The sequence below is a fragment of the Ambystoma mexicanum genome, chromosome 6p (genome assembly GCF_040938575.1).
Source record: "Ambystoma mexicanum isolate Mex_15411 chromosome 6p, UKY_AmexF1_1, whole genome shotgun sequence".
In the NCBI taxonomy this organism is placed as follows: domain Eukaryota; kingdom Metazoa; phylum Chordata; class Amphibia; order Caudata; family Ambystomatidae; genus Ambystoma; species Ambystoma mexicanum.
Window position 1 is genome coordinate 3,815,573 of NC_090935.1, and position 23,959 is coordinate 3,839,531.

The 23,959-nt window shown below is 48.2% G+C and overlaps 1 pseudogene; it reads left to right on the forward strand.

Annotated features, from left to right (window-relative positions):
* Positions 1–202: 202 nt before the first annotated feature.
* The window catches only part of LOC138511116 (zinc finger protein 585A-like), a 501,977-nt pseudogene continuing 478,220 nt past the window's right edge, over positions 203–23,959 (forward strand).

Genomic DNA, 23,959 nt, shown 5'->3' on the forward strand with positions numbered 1-23,959 from the left:
CGAGCACTGCGTGTAACCCACGGGCCTTCCTTACGGAACATGCGTAGAACAGAGCTCTGGAAAGGGCCGGCGGAATGAAGAGTACTGCGCATGCGCTACCAAGAAACCGTCCGGAGAGCATGCGCGGAAAGGATCTAAGGAGAGTGCCGAGCACTGCGCATGTCTGTTTCCCATTTTAGCACCCCGGCTTTGCTGCCCCGGTGTTTGAGTCGCACTGGAGCTTCTGGGCGCCGGAAGAGCCACTATAGGTCTCTCACCCCCCCCCCGCCCCCCCCCGGCCTCCTGCTCATCTCCCAGACCCCCTCCCCTGCCTCCTGCTCCTCTCTCTGACCCCCTCCCCTGCCTTCTGCTCATCTCTCAGAAACCCCACCACACATCCCCCGTCTCCAGCTCATCTCAAATGGTTAAGATGCGGCGCAAGCGATGAAACAGTGATGAGGGCCTCATTTACTGCAGGTGAGGGACAGAGGCGAGGCCACCATCTTCCAGGATCAGCATCTGTGATATCAGGAGGAGAGGGGAGGGGTGGGGGGGATGCACGGCTCCTTCCCTTCCAGCCTTTCTGCTGTGATATGAGGAGGGGCGGGAGGGGAGTGGTGGGATGCACAGCTCCTTCCCTTCCAGCCTTTCTGCTGTGATATGAGGAGGGGCGGGAGGGGAGGGGTGGGATGCACAGCTCCTTCCCTTCCAGGCTTTCTGCTGTGATATGAGGAGGGGCGGGAGGGGTGGGATGCACAGCTCCTTCCCTTCCAGCCTTTCTGCTGTGATATGAGGAGGGGCGGGAGAGGAGGGATGGGATGCACAGCTCCTTCCCTTCCAGCCATTCTGCTGTGATATGAGGAGGGGCGGGAGGGGAGGGGTGGGATGCACAGCTCCTTCCCTTCCATGCTTTCTGCTGTGATATGAGGAGGGGCGGGAGAGGAGGGATGGGATGCAGAGCTCCTTCCCTTCCAGCCATTCTGCTGTGATATGAGGAGGGGCGGGAGGGGAGGGGTGGGAGGCAAAGCTCCTTCCTTTCCATCCTTTCTGCTGTGATATGAGGAGGGGCGGGAGGGGAGGGGTGGGAGGCAAAGCTCCTTCCTTTCCATCCTTTCTGCTGTGATATGAGGAGGGAGGGGAGGGGAGAGTAGGAAGGGGAGGGGAGGAGTGGGATGCACGGCTCCTTCCCTTCCAGCTTTTCTGCTGTGATGGGAGGGGTGGGATGCATGGCTCCTTGCCTTCCAGCCTTTCTGCTGTGTTATGAGGATTGGCGGGAGGGGAGGGGTGCATGGCTCCTTCCCTTCTAGCCTTTCTTCTATGAAATTAGGAGGGGCGGGAGGGGAGGGGTGGGATGCACGGCTCCTTCCCTTCCAGCCTTTCTGCTGTGATATGAGGAGGGGAGGGGTGGGATGGGATGCATGGCTCTTTCCCTTCAAGCCTTTCTGCTGTGATATGAGGAGGGGAGGGTAGGGGAGTGGTGGGATGCACGGCCCCTTCCCTTCCAGCCTTTCTGCTGTGATATGAGGGTCAGGAGGGGAGGGGAGGGGTGGGAAGCACGGCTCCTTCTCTTCCAGCCTTTCTGCTGTGATATGAGGAGGGAGGGGAGAGGAGGGGTGGGATGCACAGCCCCTTCCCTTCCAGCCTTTCTATTGTGATATGAGGATTGGCGGGAGGGGAGACGTGGGATGCACAGCGCCTTCCCGGTAATGTCATCTGCATAGCGCTTTTTCCCATTGGTGTGGTCTCAAAGCGCTGTAGGTGAAGGTCCTCCGAGACCGAAATCCAAGGTTTGGGAAAACTGTGTGCATTTTAGCCAATGTGAAGCTGGGTAGGGATGGCCGAGTCCCTACTAGCTGCCTGTATAGACCTGGCAAGCGGACGGGTGCTTTGAGGTTGACTGGAGAATATGCGAGGGCAGGAGACTTGTTATGTGTCCAGCTAGACCGCATTTTTGTCATGGACGATAGTTGCATTGTTTGTTTGTTTATTATTTATACAGCACGCCACACCCTGGGGTATCTGGGCGCTATGCAAGACAACTTCTAATAAAGGAGTACATGAAAAAAGACATTGGCCCTCATTACGACCCAGGCGGTAAGTTACCGCCTGGGTCGTACCCTTACCACCATGGCGTAAACTATGTTTACGCCATGGTGGTTGGCGGATTTACCGCCCCATTCCAAGGTGAGTGGGGCGGTAAATCCCCATTTCCCATTTTACCCTTCCCCATTCCCATTTTCGCCCCATAGGGCATAATGGGAATGGGGAAAGGCGATAATTACGGCACCGTAAATTACGGTGCCGTAATTATCGCCAAGGTCCTTTTGCGGCATGGATTTTAACGGCTGCAAAAAAGCAGCCGTTAAAAGCCATCCCGCAAAGGGAACCTTGTAATCAGGCGTTAAGGGTCGGCGCCGTTTACAGCGCCGTAAACCCCTTAACGCCTGAGTCAGAATGAGGGCCATTAATAGCGAGTAGAGAGACCCGATGGTAGCAACAATGTAAACAGACATTAATACTGAGTAGAAATATCCAATATTAAAAGCAGTGTGCACAGTATGGCAGGACAGTACACTGGGTACAGTATCAAGAGAGGTAGGCGAGCATAGGTACATAATATCAGAAGTTTAGACATGGAAATGGTTATGGATAGAGCTAAGAAAGTGTCTTAGGTCATCTAGTTTGTAGGCAGTTTGTCTATGACTTAAAAATGGTATGCAGTGTCCTTAATGAAGAGCCCTTTTTTGGTGTTGGACCTAACGCTGTGTTGGTTGGGGTCAGTGTGTAAGTTAAGTGGGAGGGTATTCCAGGCCAGGGCTGCTTGAACCGGGAAGCTGGTGCCTCCAGCTGATTTTGACAGCAGAGGGGTTGTGCAGTGTGTCATTGAACATGTATGTTAGCAGATGCATGCGGGTGGGAGGCTTTGCCTTCGGGTATCTTCCATAAGCATGCAGTGTGATATGGATATGTACCTCTGTGTTCTGGCTGGCTTCTTGGCTTCGTAGATGTGGCATGGATTCTGTCCTGTTGCCTGCTGGAGATTATGAGATTATTCTCACGGTCATTCAGTGATTGTATGGAAGTTTGGTGCTGCGCATCTCGACCTGAAAAAAGTGGTTGACTAACCAGACAAGGGCAGGGTTCATCAGGGTGCTGGGGGAATAGCCAGGGCTTGAGGACCCTCCGGAAAGGCCAAGTGATCTTCTATGCATTGGATGCTAAGAGGGATAGAGTTTCAGATAGCTGGAGCTTGGACGGAGGAGGGTCCTTCTAGTCTAGTCCATTTTAAGGGAGGGATTACAAGGAGGAGTGCAGTGCACGAACGCAGGTGTCTGTTGGGTTGGTAGCGGCTGAGCTTCTGTTGAAGGCATTCTGGGCCTGTCTTGTAGGTGATGCACTTGGCTTTGAAAGTGGCCTGTTATCTGACAGGGAGCTAGTGGAGCACTCAGAGGTTGGGAATGATGTGCTCTCTGGGGCTGAGGGCAAGGATGAGCTTAGCTTTGGACCCTTTGTAGCTTTCTGAGTTGATATCCAGGGATGCCCAGGTAAAGGGAGTTGGAGTAGTCTAGGCATGAGAGGACGACGGACAAGATTGTAGTGACTCTGTGACGGTAGGAGAGGTAAGGGAAGATGCGTCTGAGAATGTAGATAGCAAGATTTAGACACAGGGCCTCATCATGAGTTGGGTGCTAACCCCTGACGGCATTACCGCCAGGGCTATTAGCCCTACCGCCAAACCCCCCGGCGCTATTAGCTCTACCGCCAAACCCCCACGGCGCTATTAGCGCCGGATCACGGGTTTGGCGGCACGGTTAGTCCACATTCCCCATTGGGCCCATTTGGGAATTTCCCATTCCCCATTGGGCCCAATGGGGAATGTTTGGCGCTATTACCGCCAGCGGTATTAGCGCTGAATATCTGCAGAATTGTCGCAGATTTGTCCCCAGCTCTGAGCTGGAGGCAAATCCGCCAAACCTGTGATTAAATGCAGCAGTAATAGCGTTACTGCCGCATATAAGGGTTACTGCCAAACTCGCGACGAGTCAGACGGTGTTAATATGATGTGAGAGTGTCAAGTGGACGTCCATGGGGCATCCCAGGTTTTTTACTGTGATGGATGCAGTTAGGCAGAATCCTGTGCAGTACCCTTTGGGAACACTAAACACAATTAAGACTACAGGTGCCAGTACAATTTCACCTTTTGCACAAGCCAGTACTACACAGTAAAGTTGTAGCGATGGATGAGCAGCCAGACGTATCTCAAGAGCAAAGTGAGTAGTAGCAAGAGTTACACAAAGGACCAGTAATTACAGTGATTCAAGTAGACACTAACTCAATGTTTCTTGGTAAAAAGAATATACATTTATTTACACATTGGTTCAGAAAACATTACACTAGCAAGAGCAGCTCAATATCAATAGCAAATATATCACACATCACCACCAATAAATTACTGAACAAGTTCAGTTCCCCTGAAGTGGGAGCAAAATGGCACTTCAAATGATTTCCAAAAGGGGTGAAAAGACAAGGTTAGAAGAAGTCAAGTCACAAATACGCTCTTAGGCAGGGCAAAGGTTTTCAGTTCACTACAACCAGCAATTCAATTCAATAGGCCTGGGCCAAAGTCAATGGTTCAGAGTCTTGTAGAGGATAGCACAGCTCTGGTAGTAAACGGTTAAGCCTTTGTCACGGTTTTTCGAAGAGTTTGGTCAGGCGAAAAGTTAGACAAATGTTTAGGGAAGGACAAGCCTTCAAAGAGGGGAAAGTTTCCCAAACTTTCTTTGTGTCCGAAAATATTTCCGGACCGCGTTTGCAGAGTACCTTTGAATGAAGAATAAGCTGTAGCTGAGGCCGGTGTTCCTGGCAGTTCTTGCAGGTCTTGCAGTTCCTGTGCTTCAATCATGGGTACAAGAAGGAGGACGTCGGGAGGTTCCTGCACTGCCCAGGGAAGGACACAAGCTTGGCTAGGACGTCACGTCAGTTTAAGGTGTGAGTGCCTTAACCCTTTAAGTGCCATGGGTATTTCTCCCCAGTGCCAGGGCCTTTTTTGGTGATTTTGGTATGTGGCCATTCAATGGCTTGTAACCTTTTTGTTACATGAGATATCTCGGCCAGATTTGGCTCCTTTTTTTCCCACATGTAGGCGGTCGTAACGCCACCCAGGAATCCCAGGTTGCTGTAGGGGGGGGTGAGAGAAAATAAGGAAAAAGTGCGAAAACTTTGGGTTTTTTCAAAAAATGCCAATAAAATGATGTACAAAGAAGCCTGTGGTTTTTTCTTTGTAAGAGCTAGGAACAAATGGTTTGCTGTGCTGAGTTCCCCAATTTCGTGGCTTTCAGGAACAGGTTGAGTGGAAATGGAAAAAAATGATTTTGATGTGGTTATCAACCGTTTTGTGAGAGGTAGGCGATTTTTGCCATTTTTGCCAATTGGACATGCATGGACGGAATGGAAGAAAAGGGCAGGAAAGTCAAATTGGAGGACAGAAAGGCATATATTTCTGAAAATTAGACAAAATTCCAAGTTTAGGAAGGGGTGATTTGCATAGGTCAGGCAACAACTAGGTAGGGGAAACTGCCATCGAATGGGGGAAAAGCGGGAAAATGACTGAAAAAAAAGGTATGTGTTGGACATGGTTGGCTTGGTACGGCAATGGCTTCTATGAATTTTGAGAAAAGCAATGTTCCGCTACATTTCCCCGACTCTTGCAGTTAGGAGAGCATACAATTTTTGTATTGTTTTTACAAAACAAGCAATACCACAAGCCAAACACTGAGCCATGGTACACAGGAGTTTTACGCTCACGGCCTGACCAGACGCACTTAGAATGTGTAAATTGGGAAAACCAATGTGGTGAGGAACGGCAGCCATACATTTTTTGAAAGAGCACAGGCAGACCTTTTCAAGGGTAGGTGACTTGTGCAAGTTACAAAAGTGTATGGTGGCTAAAGCAGCGACTAAATGTAGGTCACATTTGGGAAAAGAAAGGGTTGTGAGACAAAGGGCACCAGCAAATGGGTCAAAACGTTATGAAACCACACAAACACAACACATGGCCTACCGTCCCGTGTTACCAAAGGTGTCCCGATGAAAACGGTACCCCACATGTGTGGGTGCACCTACCTGGCCGCCAACGGGAAAGCCTAAAACACAAGTAACCCCAAGTCTGTTTTCAGAGGGAAATCTCAGACATTCTGCCGACGGGCACAACGTACAGATATGGGCCTCGGGTGTCCAAGCCACCGAGGAAAACAGGGAACCCCATGCATTTCCAAAAAGAGGACTCCGAAATGTGCCCTGGACTTTGCGGGGGTGTCTGGGTAATAAATTCTGGGGCGATGTGCGCAAATCAGACCTCTGTGGATTCCCACGGGTGTCCTCTTTTCGGAAATGCATGGGGCTCCCTGTTTTCCTTGGTGGCTTGGACACCCGAGGCCCATATCTGTATGTTGTGCCGGTCGGCAGAATGGCTGAGATTCCCCTCTGCAAACAGACTGGGGGTTGCTTGCGTTTTCGGCTTGCCCCTTGCCAGCCAGGTAGGTGCACCCACACAAGCGAGGTACCTTTTGCGCCGGGACACCTGTGGGAACACGAGAAGGTATGACATCTGCTGTTGGCGATGTGTTTCGGTGAGTGGACACAGGGAAATGTCTCTGAAATTGGCCGGAAATGAAGACAATTCTCAGACATTTCGCTCTGGCCACCCACCGAAACACACCGCCAACAACACGTGGCCTACCTTCCCGCGTCCCCACACGTGTCCCGATGAAAAAAACGGTACCTCACATGTGTGGGTGCACCTACCGGGGGCGCAAAAGGAAAAGGGTAACCGACTGGGAACCCCAAGCCATTCGCCACTGCCCATTTTGTTCATGTGGGCAACCTACAGATTTGGGCCTAGGGTGTCGAAGCCAGCAAGGGAAACAGGGAACCCCATGCATTTCCCTAAAGAGGACACCCGTGGGAATCCACAGAGGTCTGCCTTGCGCAAATTGCCCCAGTTTTTATTAGCCACAATTCCCGACGTAGTGTGATATTTGGTGGGGAAAAAACACAATGTTCACTTTGTCTGGGGTTCTGGGTAAAAACTTCTGGGCCGCTTCGCGCAAGTCAGACCTCTGTGCATTCCCACAGGTGTCCTCTTTTGGGAAATGCATGGGGTTCCCTGTTTTCCTTGCTGGCTGTGACACCCTAGGCCCAAATCTGTAGGTTGCCCACATGAACAAATTGTGCTGTGGCGAAAGGCTTGGGGTTACCAGCAGGTTACCCTTTTCCTTTTGCGCCCCCGGTAGGTGCATACACACATGCAAGGTACCTTTTTCGTCGGGACACCTGTGGGAACACGAGAAGGTATGACATCTGCTGTTGGCGATGTGTTTCGGTGAGTGGACACAGGGAAATGTCTCTGAAATTGGCCGGAAATGAAGACAATTCTCAGACATTTTGCTCTGGCCACCCACCGAAACACACCGCCAACAACACGTGGCTTACCTTCCCGCGTCCCCACATGTGTCTCGATGAAAACGGTACCTCACATGTGTGGGTGCACCTACCGGGGGCGCAAAAGGAAAAGGGTAACCCACTGGGAACCCCAAGCCTTTCGCCACTGCCCATTTTGTTCATGTGGGCAACCTACAGATTTGGGCCTAGGGTGTCGAAGCCAGCAAGGAAAACAGGGAACCCCAAGCATTTCCCAAAAGAGGACACCCGTGGGAATCCACAGAGGTCTGACTTGCGCAAATCGGCCCAGAATGTAATACCCAGAACCACCAGCAAAGACCCAAATGGGAGAAGGGTGCCCAAGGCCAGGGATATTACCGCCGACTTTGCTGGAGCCCTGGCTGCCCTGCGTTACAGCTTCTCCCCACCAAGGAGTCTCGGCAGTGTGCCAATACCTCCCCGAAGGGGAAAAGCTGTAATGCAGCCCAGCCGCAACTCCAGGACAGTTGGAGGTGATCTTCCCAGACGGGCCATTCCTACCCACACCACCAACAATCCAGCCCCAGTCTCACCCACCCCACTGACAGTGGGCCCTAACCATAGAATAATAAAAAACAGTACTCACATAACGTTGCAGCTGCTCGGGTAGAAAAAGCTGTAAACAAAACAAAGAACATGTGTTACCTACGGTCACACCAGCAAAATGTAGCCCTCCCCGGGGCAGATAAGGGGGGGGCTGTCCTGCACTCCTCCCTGGGCTCAGGCGTCCGTTCCTAGGAGCAGATATCTGGTCCCAGGGAGGGCTGCATGACTTGGCACCCACTCCATTGCGGGTGGGGGGGAGGGGGTCAACGCCCCATCCCATTAGAAAATTCCCTGACCCTTTGGGGTGCCCCACCCCCCCCCCTAAAAAGCGTTCCACCATTTTAATTTTTTTCCTTTGGTAACCCAACTCCCCTTGGTGCAGAGGGTCACATTGGTGTGCCAATCTGGCACCAGGGTGCCCAAACCTTACTGCCCCACTGGGGGGGCCTGTCCCACCATTTTTGGGGGCCCTCTCCCCCCTCACCCCAAATGGCTGGCGGGGGCACCTCATGCAGGCCTCCCCGGGCCTCCTACAAACAGCTGCGTGAGGTACACCCCACCTCCATTTGGGGTGGGGGGGAAGAGGGCCACCACAAAAGGTGGGGCAGGACCCCCAATACATGGGGCAGTAGGGTTTGGGCACCCTGGGGGCAGATTGCCACACTAATGTGGCCATCTGCACCAATCGAAGTTGGGTAAACAAAAAATAATAATACAAATTCATAGGCTGCTATTTAGGGGGGGCTGAGGGGCACCCTAAATTGGCAGCGAATGAGGTACTGCAACGGGGGTTGGCCCCCACCCCCCCACACCAAATGGAGGGCCCCACCTCATGCAACCCTCCCTGGGGGCTGATATCTGCTCCTAGGAAGGGGCATCTGACCCCAGGGAGGGATGCAAGAGGTGGGCCCCCTCCCTATCTTCTTCCAGGGAGGGTTGCATGAGGTGGGGCCCTCCATTTGTGGTGGGGGAGGGCTGAGGGCCACCTGTCGTTGCAGTACATCATTCGCTGCCAATTTAGGGTGCCCCTCAGCCCCCCCCTAAAAAGCAACTCGGAAACTCTGGAATCCGAAAGGGAGGCTAAAGTGATTGAGGATACATCTCTCTTACAGTCTAAATCAAACTTGACCGGATATTTTCCAAGCCTAGGAAGAAGCTGTACATCCAGGAAAGATACCATGCTTGAGCAACCTATGGTCATTAGTAACTTAAAAACCAACACTAACTATCAACCGGAATTGAAAAAATCTTACAGTTCAGCCTGCTCTGAGCTCCAGGGGAGTGCAGGGAAACCCGTTGTAAAAAATGAGACTTCTAAAATAAAGTTCGCAAATATGATCAACGGTAAGGGCAAAATTTCAACACTAGATAACGAATCTGTGCAATACAAACCTAATTCTGCACAATTCCCCCTTGGTAAAGATAAGAAGACCGGGTTAGACACTGATGTGGCAAGCAACCAATTTAACTTAATGAAAAGGAATAGTATTCCTAGTAAAGAAGATTCTATATCTATCTTTGCTCCTACTCGTATTTCCATACATGGTCCAGCCCTGAGTAGATGTATTTCGGCGATTAACTCTAACGACTTTGAGACTTCTTATCAAGTTTCTCGAGGACTTCTTGAAAAAACATCGGAAGCGGATATGTCCAGTAATGAAACATCCAAGAAGATGATTTCCGATGTGGACTCATCGCTTTCTATATGTACTGAACAAAAAAACCTTTCCATATCTCATCATGACATATTAGAAATACTTAGAAAGGTCTTATATACCAATGATTTAAATGTAGAAAACGAAAATAAAGCAGCACTAATACTAGGATCCCAAACGGCAAAAGGAATAGTATCCTCCCCTTTTCGGGCTGACGAAAAAAAATCTGAGAAGCCACCTGAGGATAGCAATAGATTCTATTTGGTTGGGATTGAGGGAAATAGGGACTCAACAGCGGGGAAGCGCATCAGTCGATCTTTTATATTATCACTTTTTTCGCGCATTCCACAACTAAGAATGGTTAAATCTGAAGATATCTTGAGAGTGTCTATGGCCCAGATTGATAATTGTAGAGCAGTATGTTACTTGAGCTCTGAAACAATATTGAAGTTTCTTTGGCATAATCGTGATAAGTTTAAAAATCAAGGTTTAAGTTTACATGCTTTTGAATTGGAATCAACAGCTAATGACTTTTTAGCTTATATTGACCCTGTCGTGGCTACGAAAGCTCTGACTGGCACTGATGTCCAACAAAGTGCTGGTAAAGTTGATGGAGACTTACATGCATTTCTATTGCATGTAGCGATAACAATATGTATGCCTTGGTTAGAACCTATGGTTACTGCTTATTTGGAAACCAAAATGCCACCCGGTTCAACATAGCAAGCAGAACAGGGTATGCTCAAAGTTCTTTCCTGGAATACCTGTGGTCATGCCAACTTTATGAGATGGCACGTATCGGTATCACCCAACGAGCAACCAACGGTATTAATTCTACAGGAGACAATGGGCCTCATTCCGAGTACGGCGCTAACCAATGGCGCTATTAACGCCTTGGTTGACGCCGTACCCGGACCGGCAGCGCCTTGGTGGTTGGCGGAATTACCGCCCCATTCCAAGGTTGGCGGGGCGGTAATTCCCCAATCCCCATTTACCCTTCCCCATTCCCATTCTTGCCCCATAGGGCATAATGGGAGTGGGGAAGGCGTCAATTACGCCACCGTAAATTACGGTGGCGTAATTAACATCAAGGTCCCTTAGCGCCATGGTATTTAACGCCTGCTAAAAGCAGGTGTTAAAAGCACCATGGCGCTAAGGGAACTCGGAGTATGGCGGTAAGGGATTACCGCCACCGCTCTCGTTAGCGGTGGCCGCTATCCCTTACCGCCATACTCGGAATGAGGCCCAATGAAATTGACTGCATTTACCATACCAGGTTTCACCACTTACTGTAAGATTGCACGTCGTCCTTGTTTAGGACGACCTAGCGGTGGCCTCGCAATAGCTATTAATAACTCGGTGAACCTCCAGTCAGAATGGATATGGGAATCTGCAAATCTGTTGGGTGTACTTATATGGAATAACTTACCTAAAAAGATTGTGCCCATTTTGATTATTTGCCTATACTGGAATCCTGCTGGATACTCGATTGAAGCAATGTTAGATGAATTAGACGAATGCCTAGTGACCATATCCAGGAAATATCAATCATTAGAAGTTATTATTGGAGGCGATTTCAATTGTGACTGTAGGAATTTTAGTGAATGTGGATCACTTAAACCTTCACATTTGTCACTAGGTAGGGGTGCGCAATTTAGAGAGTTATTGGAAAATTGGGATATGGACATGGTAACAAATAATGACGTAGACTCTCAAATTACTTGGTCCCGTGGATCCAAATCATCGACAATCGACTTTATTTTTGTCACTAGAGCGCTGTATACTCTTATTTCATCCTCACAATGCAGTTCCATTCTAATTAGTGATCACGCACGCATTGTATGTAATTTGAAATGGGATTGCACGCAATTGAATATCGTACCGGCTTTAGCATTAGCTGAGATTGATCGTCCACATATCTCTATCAGATGGAATCAAAGATTATGTCATCAATTTGTTAACCATCTATCCAATCAGATGAATTTATATCAATTTTCCAATAAAGAATCTCAAACTCCATTCACAAATTGTTATACTGAGGTGATAGCGAATGCCTTGCTCACCTTTAGTAGAAGAGATACTGGGAGTATGCACCCCACCCGTTTGGTTCCAATAGTAAGATCCTTAAACGTGTGAAAAATAAGGCACTCAGACAATTGAAAACATCTGGGCTTGAAGTGCAGCAATGTCGATTTATGCGGTCGCTAATTCTGAAGGAATTTAAGAGAAACTTAAAACATGCACAAATACTCCAATACAACAGAGAGAACTATGATCTCATCAGAGCGATCTCTTTGCATGATACAAGAACAATTTGGCGCATGATGAAAAAGGATGACAGAGGCACCCTACCAGTTTCACTCTGTTGTATATCTGATAGAGTATGGTGCGATTATATAACTAAGAAATATCGCATTCCAGTGAGATTTGAGTCTCTTCCAAACGTACAGCTGTGCTATAGCAAGATTGCCCGGTTGAAATGGACCCAGAATTATATAAAATGGGCAATATAAAAAATCTCATATTCTAAAACTGCAGGCCCGGATGGTCTTCCTCCCTGCCTCTATAAAGCTGACCCGGAGTTTTGGATAGAAATTCTGAAAACTAAATTTGACTCTATTATTAACACTGGTCAAATTCCCCCCCTTTTGGACTTCAGCTAACATTGTTCCAATACTTAAAAAGGGCGATCCTTCTCTACCGCAAAACTTTAGCCCTATCTCCCTGATAGATACAGAGGCAAAATTGTTCGTTATTCTTCTTTTACATGACCTCGAAAAGTTCATTGAAGAAAAGTGTCTTTATTCGACATTCCAGACAGGTTTTAGAAAAGGCAGGAGCACCTCGTTGAATGCTGTTGTCATGTCCCATCTTATCGCAGGCACAAAAGGAAAGAACTCTCAATCTCTATATATGGCCATGATGACATGACATCAGCATTTGATACTGTGGTTCGTAACCTCTTATGGCATAAATTGAGGTTGATGGGAATACCGCTAGTACTACTTTACTGGTTTATCAAATTGCACACAAACACCTCATACAAAATAAAAATTTCAGCAGACGGTAGAACAACTGAACCCATTAGCACGTTTATTGGCCTCAAGCAAGGGTGCAACCTAGCGGCTACATTTTTCAATCTGTACATATCCGACCTTGATAAGCAATGGGACCATAGTAACTTGTTTTCTGCGAAAATTGATTCCCTAAGGCTGAAATGGCTCGCATTTGCGGACAATATCATAATTTTTGATCCCGCGCCGGCTGGGCTGCAAACCAAGCTTGGGCTCTTTCAAGAATTTTCAGTAGCACACAATCTCACGCCAAATCCTGCAAAGACAGTTATCCTAAAATTTGGTAACAAGCAAAATAACAAAGGATTTCAATGGGAGATTATGCAAACTAAAATTCACCGCTCCCCGAGTGCGATATATTTGGGTAATAATCTAGCTGCTCAAAATTCGATCAAATACTGGACAGAACTAATTAAAAATAAATTGCGTCCTTTGCTATCCCAACTAAGAATGATTTATGCAAAATATTGTAAATTTTCATTAACACTGATGTTAGAATTTCTGACTTTGAAAATAGAAACTGTCATTCTCTATGCTACTGATATGTGCCTAAGTGACATTGCCGCACTCTTGGATACCTTGCAGGGAACACTGTTAAAATCTGCTATGACCGTCCAATGAGTATTCCTAATGCGGTGTTACGTCACGAGTTTGGTTTGGTTGCATTATCGTCGCGCTGGAAATGGCGTCAACTATCTGGTTATGCAAAGATTTGCTTTCCCTTGAAAAACTCTTTGTACGTTGACTTGAATGGGTTGTTGAACTCTGCCTCCTCTGCTTCATTTAAGAAATATCATTTGAATATGCAATGTATTTTGAATTCTTTATGCATTACGATAAATGATGTTTACCAGCACTCTGTGTTTGCTAAAAAAGAAGCTCTATGAACACGATTGGAGGCGTACAATAGAAAACATATCAACATACAAGCTGTACAAAAAGTATGGTGACTTTCTTAAACAACGCACACCCCGCTTTGACCATGTACTTCTATTCCCGTGTAATCACACGCGTCAAGCATATATTAGGTACCGACTGAATCTATATCATACTAGGGAGAGAACTGCTAATTGGTCTAATCACGGTGAGCCAAAGGTATTGAAATGTCGATTCCCTTTTTGTAATGGACCGATTGAATCTTTGAAAATTCTTATTCTAGAATGCCCACATTTTAAAGTAATTAGGATCAACCGGTTCTCGAAATTTGTGAATATTGACTTTGAGGATTGTATGCAATTTCTTTGGGCACGTATGATGCTAGGCACACACAAACCTCTGATATTTGAATTAGTCAGTTTCTGTAAAGTTATTGAAAATGAGTTGCTCAAATTTTAAGTATTAGGAGGAAACAAAGTGTTTAATTAGCTATCCTCCTTTTTCTTTTAAATTTCTTAAAATGTCTTAAATTTTGTAAATCTGTCGTGATGTTGTAAATTTGTATGATATACGTGTAATTATTTTATGGTCTTACTTTCTCGTTTGTATCTTGCTTTGTAAAGGTTCTGCAAAATTTGTTTTGTAAATGAACCAAATACAAATAAAAAAAAAGAAAATACAAAAAATAGACAGGCGCTTTGTGGAACTCTATTGGTGAAGGGGAGAAGGCCAAGCTGAAGAGAGGGAGCTCGGTGATTTGGTATCTGTTGGCGAGGAATAGAGGAATCCACCTTGGTGCTGTGTCCCTTTTGCCGAATGAGTGGAGTCTGTCAGTGACGATGCAGTGGTCAATGGTGTCGAAGGCCGGCGACAGGTCGAGGAGTATAAGTGCAGTACATTCTTCTGCGTGCGCAGTGCTTTTGGGGCTCATCCCAGATGGGGAATAGGGATGATTTGGTTCCACAGAGGGGTCTGAAGCCGGACTGGGTAGCGTTGAGAAGGTGATTGGATTAATTGAAGAGGCAACGCTGGGAGTAGGCCGTTCGGTCAGTGAGGTTGGCTAAGAAGTGGGGTGTTAGAAATGGGTCTGTAGTGGGCTGGAAAGAGGGGGTCAAGTGAGGCGTTTGATGTGTGATGTCTTGAATTCTGCTGGGAAGAGGCCTGAAGTGAGGGAGGAGTTAAGGATAGATCGTGCGATGCCGCCTGCACAGACTGAAGTAAAGATTTCTTAGTTGAGAGCAGGAGGGCATGGGTCTCTTGGGGATCCGAAAGCTAGGGGGAGTGATAGAGGGGTCAGGCAGGAGTGCTGCTAGTGTTGCGCTGATGGTGCAGCTTCTTTCTACCAATGTGCTATAGAAATAGTCTGCAAGGGCTTCACAGAGTGCTTGGGAGATGTGAGTGGGGGACTGCAGGGGAGGTATGTATTCTCAGATGATCTTGTGGAGTTGCTTGCTACTGTTATTGACGTTAGAGATTCTGTTCGCGTTAAAGGATTTTTTGGCCTTCTGAATTTCTGTTTTGCAGACATGGATCGGACGGGCGTAGGTAGGCTGCTCTGTTATGGGGAGTTGGGTCGCCCCACCATGCAAAAAAAGTTGGATGAACTCATCCAACTAAGTCTGGCGCTCACCATGAGAGCTCTTGGGGAGCTTATTTGTTTATTTTGATATACGTTCGTGCAAAACTAAATAAAGGTTTTAAACCAACTGGAAGTTCGTGTGCAACTTAAAGGTAGATGTCCAGAGCGGAGTTAGGAAAAACTCAAAACTGCTCTCATAAAAAGTTCTTGAGTCACTAACTGATGAACTGCTAGGTATTTATCAGGCAAGAAGCAAACTTGTTAAATTTTTCGTATGGTTGTTTTAATGCCAATGCATTTCGGAGCGAATCTCCTTCTTCAGGGCGTTAACCATACTGTTCAATTCAATAAATTTTTCAGTTATAACCAAATATCAAAACAAACCAAAACGTTTCAACAAAAGGATACATTGGTCCCATGTCTGGGAAATCACAAATCAAATAGATTTCAGAAAGAAAATTTAGACATCACAATGCATGTATGTCAAAGGTCACAATCCGCCATTTTGGAAATGATGAATCAATATGTTATAAGTAAATGAAAATATACATACCCGATACAGGTAATTCACAACAGTCAGAAAATGAGGTTATGAGGAGGAAAATAACAACATGGTATCTTTGTTTGATAAATATTCCTTAATGGTTGTGCAAATAAACTAACAAATCCACAGTGCTATACATGTCTGAAATAAACTTCAGTTACCTTCGTTATCTCCTGTGGTGCCTAACACCATTCTGGAGTACAAAACGCTCTGCATTCAACAGTTCACCCGCCAGTAATCTAAACAAAAATAACAAATGCTCAGCAAATTGCTATCATTAAAGAAAACTTGTGCGTACTATTAAGCTCCTTAGAGCATAGAATCAAGGCTCACCCATTAAAGTCTTTCAATCAGTGGCCGATTCTGATGAACTGTAATACTACAGCATGGAGACTGTTCTAGCAAGCCAGCGTCGCGTAGCGAAGCACTGACCAAGCTTGTATGCGGGTTCCTATGGCAACACTATTCATCGCGCGCTATCACGTGGCATCTGGCCTACGTAGCGACGCCTCGCGTCCCCATGGAAACAGGGAGACAGGACGGTCACGGTGTCCATATGAGTAGGTTCTTACTCTGCTCATTATGATCGCGAAACCATTTACATTGCTGCAGTATTGAGCGTTAATCTAGGGATGTACTTAAGAATGTCATAACGCATGGAGTAACACGAATCAAACCTGTATGCAAGTTCCTATGGCAACCCCGTTCAGCGTACGCTATCACGTGGCACATGGCCTGCGTAGCGACGCCTCGCGTCCCGCGTCCCCATGGAAACAGGGAGACAAGATGGTCGGGGTGTCCGTGTGTGTAGAATTACGTGAGTGCTTTCTCTGTTAGATGTGATTGCTTCTCAATTTCTTATTGATATAACATAGAGCGTTAATCAAGGAACATGCTACATAATATTGTGACACATATTTGCGTTAATTCGCATTAATGGTGAATTCGTATCACTGAATATCATCTTCATCGTAATATATATGCAAGAGGTAAAAAAGGTAAAACGTAATGGGCCTCATTCCGAGGCTGGCGGTAAGGGTTAACGGTCACCGTTAATGGCAACGGTGACCGTTAACACTTACCACCATATTCCGAGTTCCCTTTTGCGGGTTGGCATTTAACGCCTGCTTTTAGCAGGCGTTAAAAATCCAACCCGCAAAGGGACCTTGGAGTAAATTACGGCACCGTAATTTACCGTGCCGTAATTTACTCCTTCCCCATTCCCATTGAGCCCTATGGGGGCAGGAATGGGGATGTGGAACCGGTATGGTGAATGGGGAATTACCGGTCCCTCCAACCTTGGAATGGACCGGTAATTACTCCATTCACCATGCCGGATTTCCATGGAGTAAATAGCTCCATGGTTGCTTACCATGGTGCTCTTTACTCCATGGATAGCGCCAGCCTCGGAATGAGGCCCAATGACATTAGATTATTAATGCATTTAACACATCGAACAATAACACTTTCGAAAATCCTACGTGCTGGCAATTACTTTCTTTGTTGCATAAATACTAAGCTTACTTATTATGTCACATCAACCGAAACCAATCCACAGTAAATGATTCCATGTTAGTATTTCCCTCTTAACCTCGCGATCATGAGCATGCTTATAAGAAGCACGCCCAATTGATCTCTTCATTCATTCCTCGTGGGGTTAAACACCCCAAATTCTCAATACAATAACACTCCCTCCTGTCCAGTTTAATTTGTATATTCTCATGAGGATCATTACTCTAAACTACTTCCAACACCATAAATCGAATTTCTGTTAAATAGTGTCTCTCTTTGAGCCAGAGTTAGGTCACCCTGCCATCTGCATTCTAGAGTGTTGTTTAGTGTTTTGAGGGATTTGAAGAAAGGGGTGACCCATCTAGGCGATGGGCCTTGTCTGTGGGAGGTGGATCTTGAGGGGGTGAGAGATAGAAGGGCGTTGGAGAGCCGCAAGTTTAAAATGACTGATAGAGAGTAGACCTCCCTCGACTTACAGATTAGGAAGGGAGGAGAGCAGGGAATCTGCCAATTCCGCGGTTACTATGAACTTGTTCCACAGCAGAAAGCGGGTGGTTCATGCAGTGTTAGTCATGCATGGAGGAGGTGTGGGTGTCATAAGCGAGAATGGAATGGCTGCATGGTCCGTCCATTTGACCGGTCACAGCGGAGCATGGAGATAAGCTAAGTGGTGCTGAACAATACATCTAAGACCTGCTACGTCATGTTGAGGGCTTCAAGGTTGTCCAGGAGTGGTCTTGTCATGGGGTTGTCTGTGGCATCGGACCATATGTTTAGGTCCCTTAGCAGAGTGAGTGAGGGAGGGATGGGAGAACAGAATGGCTGCTAGTCGCTTAGGGCATTAGCCAAGTGTACTGTAGACCAGTAAGAAGCTGTGGGTATGAGAGGGTTTAATGAGTAATGTCACTAGGAGGGATTCACAGTATGCGTTGCAGTATTGTTCCTCGAGTGCAAGATGGAGAGGTGTGATTTATGGAGGATGGCGATCCCACATGCTCTGCTAGTTCGCTTGTGAGTGATGAGTGTGTACTGTGAGGGGCCAGAAATGAGGGGTGGACCCAACATTGGAATGTTCTCAACATTTGTCATATTTATTAAAAATAAAAGGGGATGGGATAAAGGCCTATCCGTCCCTACCCTAACAAGAATGTGTCACGATCCATGCCCCTGACCCCCTCAGGTATAACAGCCCCCTGGCAGAAGTGGGGCTAAAGCCCTTCACACCGGCCCCAAGGGCCTTAAAGCTCCATCAGAAACATCAGTCCTGGCGCCTTTAGCGCCAGGCTCATTATCAGGAATAAAGCAATACCAGTTTTGGACCTTAATCCAACATGGAGGCATATTACACAGCTCAGTTCTTTAGAACCAAGCCATGCGGTCTAGTGTTTTGGGTGTGGCTGGGCCTGGAACTACTTGACCTGGAACGACTTTACCTGGGCTATTTAAACCACACCCAAACAGCAGAACACGATTCATGTTATTCTGCCCTCCTGCAGCGTAACGCTCACCGTGTCCAGCTCCTGCTCATCTGCTTCTCCGGCGGCCCGATCCTGAAGCCCTAGATCCGGATTCCATTAATAACCTGGAAGAACAAGAACAGCATTAGCGAGCAAGAACACTTACCTGTGAAGTAACCGGCCTTGAATCCATCCTGCGCTTCTCTTACCTCGCCCATCTCCGGAGTTTGCTGCAACCTGCAAAGGTAAAGAAACAAGGGCAGCATTAATAACAATTCTTACCTGGGCAAGCAGCGAGTCCTGGCAGCACCCTACGCTTCTCTTACCTCGCCCATCTCCGGGTTTCACCACAACCTGCAAGGAAGAAGGAACAAGGTCAGCATTAACAAAGCACTTACCTGGGCAAGCAGCACTTCGATCGCTTATCACTCCGGAACATCACCGCAACCTGTACAAAGAAGAGAAGAGAAGACAGGTTAGCAATTAACACCAATAAACAGCGCATCAATAACTCACTGTGGTCTTCGTCATCGGCGCAGCAACTCTGATATCGCAACCATCCCTGTGAAAACAAATAGAGACAATTGGCCTCATTACACGGATGGCGGTGGATCAAGGTGCTATTAGCACCTTGGTCCATGCCGGTAAAATACCGGCACCGCCTTGGTGGAAAGGGGAATTACCGCCCTATTCCAAGGTTGGCGGGGCGGTAATTCCCCTTTCCCCCCATTGCCCTTCCCCATTCCCATTTTTGCCCCATAGGGCTCTATGGGAATGGGGAAGCCGCTAATTACGGTGCCGTAAAATTGCGGTACCGTAATTAGCTCCCTGGTCCCTTTGCGGGTTGGTTTTTAACGCCTGCAAAAAGCAGGCGTTAAATTCACCAACCCGCAAAGGACCTCGTAGTAAGGCGGTAAGGGTTTACCGGTACCGGTAAAATACCGGTACCAGTAAACCCTTACCGCCTACCGTGTAATGAGGCCCATTGTTAGGGAACAGCGTAGTGGAGCAAGACACCAAGAAGATAGAGAAAACAGAGGGAAAGAAAGAGGCAGAATAAAGACGGAAAATACATTATTCACCTGGAAGACAGCAAACAGAGTCGGAGTCACAGCCGGTCTGGACCCGACATAAGGGCACACAGACCAGTGAAGCAACGTCCGCACCAACCGTGCGCCCCTGCACAGAGACGCAGGACGGAGAGTTCAACGCACACAAATCTAAGGTGAGCAATAACCCCAAGGAAGGGGATTTGAACCAGAGGGAGGTGGGAGTCCACCCCTCACAGAACGAGTATCTTAACCCTCCGTTCTCCTGTTATAGGCGCTACCCAACGTCCTGCACATAACCAAGCAGAGAGGGGTTCGGGATAGCACTTAGACCTCCATCCAATATCGTGTGGTGCCCCGTGGATACCAGGTGAGGGTAACAGAATGTTCCTCACTATCCAAATAAAGCTAAAGAAGATTAACCTTTTGTCCATATATTTCTGTCCCTCACACTAACAGTCTAATTTAAAGAATTGGGAACGATCCGATTTATGGGAGTACCACCCTCAGGGATCAGAAAGGACCTGTGAGAAGAGCAACAAAGGGGCCGGTAACCCTATCTCTTCCAGACACAATCAGGTCAGTGATGAGCCTATTGTTAGAAGACGAAAGCCGCTGCAACACTTATGTAAAATATGTGAGTGTGATAATGACACTCAGTTGGTCAAAACAGGAAGGTGCAAATAGAAAAACATATATAACAAAAGCACCATCAGAAAACAACCACTAAATAATAGCAAAACTAATTTTATTTATCTTCATGATAAAACCAAAGTTTCACTCCAAAAATTGGAGGACAATATTCACAATAAGTATAAACATAATTACAACAATTGATATGTTATTTTCAAAGCTGAAAATTTAGTGGGGTTAGTACGTGAAAAGTGGTACTATATAGGCACTAAGGGCCTCATTCCGAGTACGGCGCTAACCAATGGCGCTATTAACGCCTTGGTTGACGCCGTACCCGGACCGGCAGCGCCTTGGTGGTTGGCGGAATTACCGCCCCATTCCAAGGTTGGCGGGGCGGTAATTCCCCAATCCCCATTTACCCTTCCCCATTCCCATTCTTGCCCCATAGGGCATAATGGGAGTGGGGAAGGCGTCAATTACGCCACCGTAAATTACGGTGGCGTAATTAACATCAAGGTCCCTTAGCGCCATGGTATTTAACGCCTGCTAAAAGCAGGTGTTAAAAGCACCATGGCGCTAAGGGAACTCGGAGTATGGCGGTAAGGGATTACCGCCACCGCTCTCGTTAGCGGTGGCCGCTATCCCTTACCGCCATACTCGGAATGAGGCCCTAAGTGTGCAACATCAAACATTTAAGAGTAGAGCACTGTTTAGTTAAACCAGCTCTTACAAAAGGAAAACCTATTAGATGTCTTAGGTTTCTTTTTTGTGAGAGTCGACATACGTTTCGGCTAAAAGCATCCTAAAAAATCAGGCAATGCACAAAACAGTTGTCTGTTGATGCAGGTGTAGCCGTCTTCAGGACACGGGAGTACAGGGCAATGGAACAACTTGGTGGTGTTGAGTACTTCTTAATAACTGTACTTATTTGACAAAAAAACCCACTGTAAAGTAAACAAACATAAACATAGATAAATATAAAGTGGTTGAAAGAGGACATACAGAAAAAAACATTAAGCATGTTGCAGGAGCGGGGTCTTCCATAACAGTGCACATCATCATTATCAACACTGGTAGTGGCTGAGAGATATGCATGTAATATTACTTTTTCATACATAAAAGAGAAAGGCATGTTTTTTGAAAGCCTTCCAGCTAGAAATTTGGAGCAAATTACCCAAAAGGAGCCAAAGGCGGAGACCATATATGTCTCAAGAAAATGGTTTTTTAACGTCACTCAATGTGGTAGACTCACCTATGTTTTAGATAGAGTAAGAAAATTGCGGTCTGCTTAGCGTGGATTGGCCAAGGGGAAGTTAACTTTTGATCCCAGTATGCAAACAGGGATCTGTGAATGATGTAAACTTGTGATTCGTTTTTATCTATTTTATCACTTATTAGTTTGGTGTTTATCTAAAACAATAAGTATGACAGCAGCTCGAAATACTAGGTACACTCACCTATATTTACAGGGTAATTCATAGAATTTCGCAGAAAAGTGTCGCAAGCGGCTGGCGCAGAGTGTCCGCGTGCGATTGACTGCGCCAGGCACGTGCGCTAAAACCGATTTCCGCGCACAGCGTATTCATGGATTTTAGGCTCCCAAACCAGCTGTGGCGCAGAGTATCGCAGCGACCCTGCAGCAGCGCCAGTAACGCCCCCAAGAACGCCCTCGCGCAAGGAAAAGCCATCAAAATCGCTAAATCATCGCAAAGGGCTGCGCTAACCCTGGACCAGTTTACAGGGCTGCCAAACAAGGAACGCAAAGCGGGTAACGTGCATATCAGGGGTACGCGTGAAGTTATACACGCGATTAGCCAGGGTACGTGTATTACAGGGGTACGCGGGAAGTTTAACACGCGATTGGCCAGGGTACGTGTATTACAGGGGTATGCGGGAAGTTTAACATGCGATTAGCCAGGGTACGTGTATTACAGGGGTACGCGGGAAGTTGAACACGAGATTGCCCAGGGTACGTGTATTACAGGGGTAGGCGGGAAGTTTCACACGCGATTAGCCAGGGCACGTGTATCACAGGGGTACGCGGGAATTATCACATGCGATTTGGCTGTGTACGTGTATTACAGGGGTACACGGGAAGTTTTACACGCGATTCGGCTGGGTACGTGTATTACAGGGATGCGATTTGGCCAGGTACGTGTATTACAGGGGTGCGCAGGAATTATCACACGCGATTTGGCTGGGTACGTGTATTACAGGGGTGCGTGGGAATCATCACACGCGATTTGGCTGGGTACGTGTATTACAGGGGTATGCGGGAAGTTTTACATGCGATTAGCCAGGGTACGTGTATTACAGGGGTACGCGGGAAGTTGAACACGAGATTGCCCAGGGTACGTGTATTACAGGGGTAGGCGGGAAGTTTCACACGCGATTAGCCAGGGCACGTGTATCACAGGGGTACGCGGGAATTATCACATGCGATTTGGCTGTGTACGTGTATTACAGGGGTACACGGGAAGTTTTACACGCGATTCGGCTGGGTACGTGTATTACAGGGATGCGATTTGGCCAGGTACGTGTATTACAGGGGTGCGCAGGAATTATCACACGCGATTTGGCTGGGTACGTGTATTACAGGGGTGCGTGGGAATCATCACACGCGATTTGGCTGGGTACGTGTATTACAGGGGTGCGTGGGAAGTCACACGCGATTAGGCTGGGTGGGTCCTCACAGGTGTTCCCTGTACACCCTCCACGGCCCCTGCAGGCAGCCTACAAAACAGGGGACTACCCTGCACACCTGCTCATGTCCCCCTGCACCCCCACCCCCCAGCAGTGCAGGGGCAGCCTCCACCAGGCCCCCACCCATGCCTCCCACCACCCCCAACCCCCAGCAGTGCAGGGGCAGCCTCCACCAGGCCCCCACCCATGTCTCCTACCACCCCCACCCCCCCCGCCACCAGGGGCACCCTCCACCAGGCCCCCACCCATGCCTCCCACCACCCCCACCCCCCCGCCACCAGGGGCAGCCTCCACCAGGCCCCCACTCATGTCTCCCACCACCCCCACCCTCCCGCCACCAGGGGCAGCCTCCACCAGGCCCCCACCCATGTCTCCCACCACTCCCACCCTCCCGCCACCAGGGGCAGCCTCCACCAGGCCCCCACCCATGCCTCCCACCACCCCCAACCCCCAGCAGTGCAGGGGCAGCCTCCACCAGGCCCCCACCCATGCCTCCCACCACCCCCAATCCCCAGCAGTGCAGGGGCAGCCTCCACCAGGCACCCACCCATGCCTCCCACCACCCCCACCCCCCAGCAGTGCAGGGGCAGCCGCAACCAGGCCCCCACCCATGTCTCCCACCACCCCCACCCTCCCGCCACCAGGGGCAGCCTCCACCAGGCCCCCACCCATGTCTCCCACCACCCCCACCCCCCCGCCACCAGGGGCAGCCTCCACCAGGCCCCCACCCATGCCTCCCACCACCCCCAACCCCCAGCAGTGCAGGGGCAGCCTCCACCAGGCCCCCACCCATGCCTCCCACCACCCCCACCCCCCAGCAGTGCAGGGGCAGCCTCCACCAGGCCCCCACCCATGTCTCCCACCACCCCCACC